The sequence below is a fragment of the Macaca nemestrina genome, chromosome 15, assembly GCF_043159975.1.
Source record: "Macaca nemestrina isolate mMacNem1 chromosome 15, mMacNem.hap1, whole genome shotgun sequence".
In the NCBI taxonomy this organism is placed as follows: domain Eukaryota; kingdom Metazoa; phylum Chordata; class Mammalia; order Primates; family Cercopithecidae; genus Macaca; species Macaca nemestrina.
Window position 1 is genome coordinate 94,189,744 of NC_092139.1, and position 9,688 is coordinate 94,199,431.

General features: G+C 48.5%; 2 protein-coding genes across 10 annotated transcripts in view; one reads left to right on the forward strand and one right to left on the reverse strand.

Moving 5' to 3' along the window:
* LOC105495718 (tyrosylprotein sulfotransferase 2) overlaps positions 1-1,911 on the reverse strand; it is a 63,392-nt gene extending 61,481 nt beyond the window's left edge. Inside the window, exon 1 of the mRNA XM_011765463.2 lies at positions 1,792-1,911. The gene's annotated coding sequence lies outside the window, so the exon portion shown is untranslated. The remainder of the gene's footprint in view (positions 1-1,791) is intronic.
* A 76-nt stretch (positions 1,912-1,987) lies between these two features.
* Positions 1,988-9,688, forward strand: part of LOC105495721 (crystallin beta A4) — a 38,598-nt gene continuing 30,897 nt past the window's right edge. For 2 of the 9 annotated variants that reach the window (XM_071080327.1, XM_071080323.1), the window contains exons 1-2: positions 5,458-5,681; positions 8,573-8,662. The gene's annotated coding sequence lies outside the window, so the exon portion shown is untranslated. Of the gene's footprint in view, positions 2,132-3,431; positions 4,319-5,457; positions 5,682-8,572; positions 8,663-9,688 lie in introns of those variants that run through there. The other 7 variants (XM_071080321.1, XM_071080326.1, XM_071080320.1 and 4 more) reach the window with 7 other exon arrangements.

A 9,688-nucleotide genomic window follows, 5' to 3' on the forward strand; every position in this document is an offset into this window, starting at 1 on the left:
GAAGTGAAAAGCATCAGATACAAAAGGCTACCTAGTATATGATTGCATTTATATGAAATGTCCAGCACAGGCAAATTCACAGAGAATTTGAGAGTGAGTAAGTGGTTGCCCAAGGGATAGGGGAAGAAAGGATTGGGGAGTGACCATGAAACAGCATTTCTTTTGGGCATGACAAAAATGTTTTAAAATTAGACAGTGGTGATGGCTGCGCAACTCTGAACATCCTAAAAACTACGGAAACATATAATTTAAAAGGGTGAATTGTACGGTATGTGAACTGTATTTCAACAAAGCTGTTATAAAAAGTTTGCACGAGATTTTTAAAAATCAGGTGATACAAAGATATATATTAAGTAAATAATAATACAATTGGGGTTCAGTGGGGTGGGGGGATTCAGAAATGATGCAACAATTCCTTTAGGACAATGACATAAACCCAGTTTTACAGTTACGGAAACTGAGGCTAAATCGGAAGGAAAATGGGTCGCCCGGGCCACATCACTACTAAATCCAGGTGTGAGTCACAGATCTGTTCAAATCCAGAAGACTACCCTCGCCATCAGACCACCCTGCTGAGGTGAAAGGGTTATCAGATGGAGGCTAGGGAGAGGTGTCCACCCACAGCCCAGTCCGGCAGACAGACATGCAAGGGAATGTCTGTTGGGAAGTGAGAAAAAGGGCTGGCTACCTCTGTGGGGTTCAAAACAGGAAGCACCCAACAATACCAGGAGAATGCCAGGGAAGGCTTCCCGGAGGAGGTGCTGCTTGAGGGGGCTTCTGTAGGATAAGTAGGAGTTCACCAACCCGCCTCCTCAATATCCCCATAGGACATTAAGTCAGGAGGCCTGTGAGTGAGTTTCAGCTCTGCCACATCCTAGCTGTGGGTCCTAGGGTCAAGGGCAGGTGACCTCTCCAAGCCTCAGTCTCCCCATCTGTAAAAGGGGAAGGGGGCAAGATGTTAGGCACGGTGCTTTCTAATGACTGTGCTGAAGTGGATGGTTCTTTCCCTAGGGAACGGGCCTTTAAGTGGGAATGCCAGACCTCGACCTCTGTCCCACCTAACAACGACTCTGCCAGGTCAGGCGTGCTCAGCCTCTGAGCCCACGATCGCCGTCCCCCGCTACCCCTCCCAGTCCCGGCTTTCCGGGCACCTCCCATCCAGCTCACTCTGAGAAGCATAGGTTACGGAGGGAGGTTGGGAGCGGGGGTGGGATCCTCAGGTCAAATTCCTCTCCGCTCCTCACCAGTGACCTCCAAGTTCACTAGGGCTCCCCAACCCCGTGCTCCCAGCGCCCACCTCCCCAGCCGACGATTTCCGCCCCCAACGCCTCCACTTCTGACGCTCCGCGCAACTCCACGGCTGCTGCAAGTTAACTTCCACGCGCCCCGGCGCCCGCCTGGGGGTCCCCGCGCGCCTGGGCGGGGTTGGAGACTCCGAAGGCGGGGACGCGCCGCCCTCCCCGCCAGGTCCCCCCCAACAGACGCTGAGCGTCTCCCAGGCGCTGGGTCCGAAGCGGGAAGCGCGGTAACGGGGGCCCGGTGGGTGCCGCACCCCGCGGAAAGCGCTCGGGACGCCGAGCGGGTGCGGATCCCAGAACCGCCCGCCCGCGCCGCCTGCCTGCCTCCCAGATCCCAGCTCCCAGCCCCGGAGCCCGAGCAGTCGCGCCGGGCCCGGAGGCAGCCGCCAGGACGGAGGGTTGCCAGGCGCCCGAGGCCGACCCGCACGGCCCTGAGCCCGCGCCCCCGGCTGCAGCCCCAGGCCGCCCCCTCCGCCGCCCCAGGGCCACCTACCGTGGCGAGGCGCTGCCAGGCAGCCCCGCGCACCCAGCGACTCCGGGCTCTCCAGCCGCCCCGGCCGGGGAAGGGGGAGGCGCCCGCGCGGGGGCGGGGCCGCGGCGACGTGACGTACGGGGGCGGGCCCGAGACGCGGCCCCGCCCCGCCCCGTCCCCTCCACTGCGTCTCGGGACCTCGAGGTAAGCAGAGGCTGGCTGGGGAGTTTCCCGGAGGCTCGCCCCGGGAGCTTCGCCCCGCCGCCCTGGAAGCCCCTGTCTGCCCCCTGGCTTACCCCTAGGACGGGCAGCTCACCACTTCTCCCGGACAGTTCTATTTAAGAGAAGTTCCTTTCTGCCGGTAAGCAATGAAGTGGAATGACCACCAAAAAGTGGTATAAGAAAAGAAAAGTAGACCCGCAGCGGCGTGTATTTGTGCTACTGTTTGTGTAAAACACAGAAAAAATAAAGTAGTGGTCTGATGTATATTCATACACACCAGTGATTTTGGAGGAGGTTTGTGTGGAAATACCACATTCTATCCATTTATCAGGGATTTTGCTCTGACATCCCTCCACCACCACGACATTTGGCAATCTCTGAAGACATTTTTGGTTGTCCTAACTGGGGAAGTGGAGAGGCGCTACTGGCGTCTAGTGAGTAGAGGCCTGGGATGCTGCTAAACATCCTGCAGTGCATGGGACACCCTTTCCACCCCCGGCCTGCTACTACCCCAACAACAACAACAACAAAAAAACAGCAAAACATGCCGAATAGCGTAAAGGTTGTGAAACCCTGATATACACAAATGAAGTAAAACTCCTGACTGATAAATCTCAGCACAGTCTAAGTTCTGTAACTTTTCAGTGCTTCTGCTTCTTCATGTGTAAAATTGGAAAAATAATAGACCTATCTATGCATCATATGCTTGTGCATTGAATACCTGAAGAAAATGTAGGGTAGGCATGCAGGCTTACTTTTCACTGTGAACTTTAGTTCTTTGTTCTCTTTTAACTTTCTATTTGCCATATGTATATATTATCTGTTTAAAATAAATTTCTGGGCCAGGAGCGGTGGCTCACACCTGTGATTCCAGCACTTTGGGAGGCGAGGTGGGCGGATCACTTGAGGCTAGGAGTTCAAGACTAGCCTGGCCAACATGGCGAAACCCTGTCTTTACTAGAAATACAAAAATTAGCCAGGTGTGGTGGTACACGCCTGTAGTCCCAGCTACTCAGGAGGCTGAGAAAGGAGAATCGCTTGAACCTAGGAGACAAGGGTTGCAGTGAGCTGAGAGTGCACTGCACTCTAGCTTGGGCAACAACAACAACAAAAAAAGTAATCCCAGCACTTTCGGAGACTGAGGCGGGTGGATCACCAAGTCAGGAATTCAAGACCAGCCTGACCAATATGGTGAAACCCCGTCTCTACTAAAAATACAAAAATTAGCCGGGCATGGTGGCGTGTACCTCAGCTACTCAGGAGGCTGAGGCAGGAGAATCACTTGAACCCAGGAGGCAGAGGTTGCAGTGAGCCAAGATGGCACCACTGCACTCCAGCCTGGGTGACCGAGCGAGACTCGGTCTCAAAAAAAAAAAAAAGAAAAGAAAAAATGAGCGGGGCATGGTGTTGCTCACCTGTAATTCCCCCTACTTGGGAGGCTGAGACATGAGAATCACTCGAACCCAGGAGGCAGAGGTTACAGTGAGTGTAGATCGCACCACTGCACTCCCTCCTGGGTGACTACACACACACACACACAAACTAAGGCACACAGATATTAAGTAATTTGCACATGGCCAGCCATGTGTTCATTCATTGGTCACTCATTAATTCATTCATGTGTCCGATAAATAGTGCCTACCATACGGAAAATGCTGGGACTGGTAATGCTGCCTCCATGGAGCCAGCCATGACTGGTCTGGAAACAATACAACAATATTACATAGTGTTTATTACGTGCATGTTAGAGACTTCATATGACTGATCTGATAGGCACATAGATTAAACACCAGCAGCATGTTTTATAATGTCCTTTTGTGGATGAACAAAATGGAGATCAGAGGAAGAGGTCTGAATGGAGGCATTTGTTTAATAACATTCTAGCAATGGCATTTCCTGAGCTCTCTGTGCTAGGCACAGATTCAGCAGCTAACAGGGCGACAAGGGTCCTGTGTCCAAGCTGGGGAAGCTAGATCCTTTGACAAGCCTCCACAGTAAAGTGAGCACCTGTAACTGACGAGGCAGGAGCAACAGAGGTTAACCTGGTCCAGGGAGGGAGGACCGGGGGTGTGTATACATGCCAGAGGCTTGGGTGGGGATGCTTGGAAGAGTGCACCAGCAGGTGCAAAGGCCTAGCAGGAAGGAGGCGAGTGTGGGGCCTTGCATGAAATGCAGAGTGGACAGGATGTGGTGGAGGTGAGAGAAGAGATCAGAGGTGTCTGCAGGGCTGGATGCTGCAGAGCTCTGTGGGCCGTGGGGAGGAGTCGGGGCTTTTCTCTTGCGGTGATGGAGAGACAGGGAAGGTATTCGGCAAGGGAAGGGCATGGTAAGCCTGACTTTCTGCAGAGATCCATCTGGCTGCTGCATGAAGAAGAAACAGGCAGAAACTGGTTTGGAGGGTGTTGAAATAATTCAGGAACCCAGAGAGGGGATGTGGGCATGGAGGGGGCGTTTTGGTTCCAGAGATGTTTGGAAGACAGAATTGGCAGATCTCAGTTGAGAGGCTAAGGAGGAGGATCAGAATGATCGTCTTGTTGTCTAGGTTGGGGCTTCTTCTCTCAGCACCCCTAGCTCAGTGAACCCTCCCAGGTCTCAATCTGTCTGTCACCTCCTTGAGGAAGGCTAACTGCCCCTCAGGACATCCTGGTGAACCAGACACCAGACCATGCAGCCCAGGAATTTGATGTGACTTTGAAGGCAGGCAGAATAATTCATTCCTCCTGTCTGCATCTTCAGCCGGGAACACCTAGAGCAGATACCTCTTCTGTCTTCCTCCCCAACCTATCTTCCCAGCATCTAGGCAAAACCCAGTACTTAAGAGATCTTCAGTCAATATTTGTCAAAAGCAGGAAGCATAGATGTAGCATAACACACATTGATCCAAAAATTCCTTCCAGCTCTGACATTCAAGAAGATGATGTTGATGCTATATCAGTAATTACACTTTAGGCCAGGCTCAATGGCTCACTCCTGTAATCCCAGCACTTTGGGAGGCTGAAAAGGGAGGATAGCTTAAACCCAGGAGATCGAGACCAGCCTGGGTAACATGGTGAGACTTTGTCTCTACTTTTTTTTTTTTTAATTAAAAAAATTTTTAAACACTTAATTTAATTTAATTTAATTAATTTATTTTTTTAAGACAGAGTCTCACTCTATTGCCCAGGCTGGAGTACAGTGGTATGATCTCAGCTCACTGCAACCTCTGCCTCCTGGATCCAAGCAATCCTCCTGTTTCAGCCTATTGAGTATCTAGGATTACAAGCATATGCCAATATGCCCGGCTAATTTTTGTATTTTGAGTAGAGATGGCATTTCTTCATGTGGGCCAGGCTGGTCTCCAACTCCTGACCTCAAGTGATCCACCTGCCTTGAGCTCCCAAAGTGCTGGGATTACAGGTGTGAGCCACTGTGCCCAGCCACAGAAAACACTTTATTCAGGTGCTTGCTATGTGCTAAACACCTTATAATTATTATATTCAAGATGATCATTTACCCTTTCCAATCTTTTGGTGTTTTATTATCATTACTCCCATTTTACAGATGTGGAAACAGAGGCTCCATCAGGTAATTTGATTTGGCCAAGGATAATAGCTGGTAATTGTCAGAGCTGGAATGCAAACTCAGGTCTCTCTCACCCTTTCTAGTACACCGGTAGAAGGCAGTGGCTCGGCAGTGGGCAGGAAGTAAAGGTAAGTGAGCAGGTTTTCTTCTCCTTCTGGAAGGGTGTAATATTATTGTTCTAGCTGGGGATCCAGGCTTTACAAAGCATTCAGTGATCCTGAGTACCTGACCCAGACGATTGGCTGTCGTGGCAGTGTGGCTCTAACAAGGCTCATCTCTTTAGAACCTCCGCAGGGCACCCTAGAACCATGTCTTTTCCCCAGAGCCCAGTTGCTGTGTATCTATCAGCATCGCATGCTGGCACAAAAGCATTCAATGCTGCTGGGTGATCCTCCTGCCTCCACCCCACATATACACACTGCCAGCGTTGGGCTTATGCTCCAATGTCTAAAAGATTATGGGTTGCCTCTTGTCGATGAGAATGAGAGCTGCTCTCTCATAATCAAGATGCTTTGCCTTTCCAAAGGCCCAAGACTCAAAGATTCACAGGCTGGGATCTATCTAGCCTTGAAACAATATGAAGTCCCCAATTTCCCCAGGCATTGTATTTTAAAGCCAGTGTTTAGGGACACTCCTGCTTGAACCTGTGAGGTGGAGGTTGTGGTGGGCTGAGATCACACCACTGCATTCCAGCTGGGCAATAGAGCGAGACTCTAGCTAAAAAACAAAAGCAAAAACAAACAAACAAACAAAAAGCTAGCATTTAGAGCCAAACCCATGCAGTCAAAATTGCCTTGGAGAAGCCCCCAAAAAGGCTGAAGGCAACATAGCCCCTTGGGAAGTCCAGCCTCTCTGGTTTCTGTCAATATTGGATGTGGACTCATCATCATTTCTTGGGTGGAGCACCTGATGAAATGAAACCTTAGTTTTGGTTTGAAGGCAAAAGTGTGGCTTATCTTTAAGCTCTGAAATTCTGCTCCAGGTGGTGAGATGCTCATGTTTTGAGAGATATGTTGAAACTAGGACCCACAGAAGGAACACCAGGTTTATGGTTCCTAAGTCACACTCGCTCTCAGCCTTACTACATGTTATTTTCTTTAACTTGCTTCTTTTAGTCTTTATTCTTTATTTTTTGTTTATAATTTTATATGTCCTCCATTGTTATTACAAGGCATTTTGTTTATTAGTAAATTAATTAGCAAAACAATACATTAAATATAAAATGACTTTAATTGTTATTTTCTTCTAGTGTTTATTTTGCCAAGCATACATATCTTGTTTCAGTGATGCTAATATGCACATTTTAAAGTGCCTGTGAGGCCAGGTGCAGTGGTTTACACCTGTAATCCCAGCACTTTGGGAGGCCGAGGCGGGAGGATCACCTAAGGTTGGGAGTTCGAGACCAGCCTGACCAACATGGAGAAACCCCGTCTCTACTAAAAATATAAAAAATTAGCCAGACATGGTGGTGCATGCCTGTAATCCCAGCTACTCAGGAGACTGAGGCAGGAGAATCGCTTGAACCTAGGAGGTGGAGGTTGCAGTGAGCCAAGATCAGGCCATTTCACTCTAGCCTGGGCAATAAGAGTGAAACTCCGCCTCAAAAAAAAAAAAAAAAAAAAGCTTGCGAGATGAAAGTGATCCAGAAGATCTGGACTCTGTGTTTTGTTTTTAATTTTTTGTAGATACAGGGTCTCCCTGTGTTGCCCAGGCTGGTCTCGAATTCCTAGGCTCAAGTGATCCTCCCACCTCAGCCTCCCAAAGTGCTGGGATTGCAGGCGTGACCCACGGTGTATGGCCTTGTTTTTGTTTTTAGAGACAGGGTCTTGCTCTGTTCCCCAGACTGGAGTGTGGTGGCATATTCATAGCTCACTGCCACCTGGAACTGCTGGGCTCAAGGGATCCTCCTGCCTCAGCTTCCATAGTAGCTGGGACTACAGGCATGCACCACTGCACCCAGCTTATTTTTTATTTTTTGTGGAGATAAGGTCTCACTGTCTTGCCCAGGCTGATCTCAAATTCCTGGGCTCAAGTGATCCTCCCACCTTAGCCTTCCAAAATGCTGGGATTATAGGTATAAGCCACCATGCCAGACCAGAATCTGTACTATAAATGCAAAGAGATTTTATTTTATTTTATTTTTGGGATAGAATCTTGTTCTATAGCCCAAGCTGACATGCAGTGGCATGATCTCACTGCAACCTCTGCCTCCTGGGTTGAAGCTATTCTCCTGCCTCAGCCTCCAGAGCAACTGGGATTACAGGTGCGCACCACCATGCCCAGCTAATTTTTTTGTATTTTTAATAGAGGTGGGGCTTCACCATGTTGGCCAGGCTGGTCTCAAACTCCTGACCTCAAGTGATCCACCTGCCTCGGGCTCCCAAAGTGCTGGGATTATAGGCATGAGCCACTACGCCTGGCCACAAAGAGGTTTTAGAACTGACTTAACTGATGGACTTCTAGCATGTTTACCTTTTATAGGACTTATCAGATTGATACCCAGAAAAATATCTGTTATGTCTAAATAAGTTGAAAATAATTCTTTCAATAAGTATAAAAATTCTGAGTGACCAGAAAACAATTGTGTTATATTTTGATCAGTAGTATTTCTCTTTTTCCTCCTGGAATTATAAAATCATAGTGCATCTTACCAACAATAGGACCTTGAAGGTGAAGAACTATGGAAGTTAATTTTAGGGGGCTCATATGATTGTGAAGCTGGACTCCACTGCAGTCGAATTTTAGAGCTTTACTCACAGACCTTAAGAACTTAGAATGAGAATCCATGTGGCTTGGCTTTAGAATCAGAGAATCACAGAAGCTTGGAGATAAATTATCAGAACCTTAGAGAGTCATGAAACTTTGGAACCTCAGAATCTTGGGGCTGGATGGATATTTGAGCTGTCGTTTTATAGAAGGGAAAAACAAGTCCCCGGGAATGGAAGCAATTTGCCTAGTTCTTTCCAACTTCTAACAGTGCAGCAGGGTTAATACCCTTATATTCCTGATTTCTGTCCAGGAATCCTGGTCCGCAGACAGCCCTGTCTTCTAGTCCAAGATGCTGGCCAAGAGTGTGGAGGTGGGGAGAATGAAAGCGAGACGAGGAAAGGTGAGTGAGACCTGTGCAAGATTATGTGAGATGGTGTCTCAGCTTTGAAGCTCACCAAAACCACAGGGTGGGGTGTCATGAGGCCCTATCTTTCTTGCCAGCTTTATCTCCTGACGTATGAGTGTATCGGTCCCACCCTGTGCTTCTGCCCACACAACCACCAAGCTAATGTTCCAACCTCAATAAGCTTCACTGGGGCCCACCACAACTCTCTCAGCCTCTATGCCTTTGTTCATGGTGCTCCAGGGCTGCCAAGTACAGCTGTGCACGTTGTGCACAACACAAGGGTATCACATTCACATGGTACACATCCCAGATTTATACCAATAATTTCTAGCAGATGGCAGCAAAATGTCTTGAGGAAGAGGCATCTTTTTATCATTTGCACAAAGGTGCCATATGGGGTAGCGGGGACACTGCTGTTTGCTCTGCCTGGAATATCATCTCCCCTGTTCTCCATCGAGCAAGCTCCTGCTCCATCTTTCAAGGCCCCCTTCAGATATTCCCTCCTCCAGGAAGATATCCATAGCAACCCCCACACACCATTCCACCAAGCTGTCTGCATAGATTAATGATTAATAACATCAATCAATATTAACTGTTGATCTGGGAAACAATAGTGTCTGGCAGAGATTTCCAAATGAGATGATTCTTGATGGACCCCAGCCCCAGGATTGAGTAACACTGAATCAGATACAAGAAAATGATGCTCTTTTCAACATTTATTGGTTAAATCAAGGAGGAAAAAGTCTCAGTTTGGTGCAAACATCTTTCACACTTTTCTTTTTTTGGTTGGGATTTTTTTTTTTTTTTTTTTGAGATGGAGTCTCGCTCTGTCACCCAGGCTGGAGTGCAGTGGCGCAATCTCAGCTCACTGCAACCTCTACCTCCCGGTTCAAGCGATTTTCCTGCCTCAGCCTCCCAAGTAGCTGGGATTACAGGCGCTCACCACCACACCCGGCTAATTTTTTATATTTTTTGTAGAAACAGGGTTTCACCATGTTGGCTGGATTTTTAATAATTTTT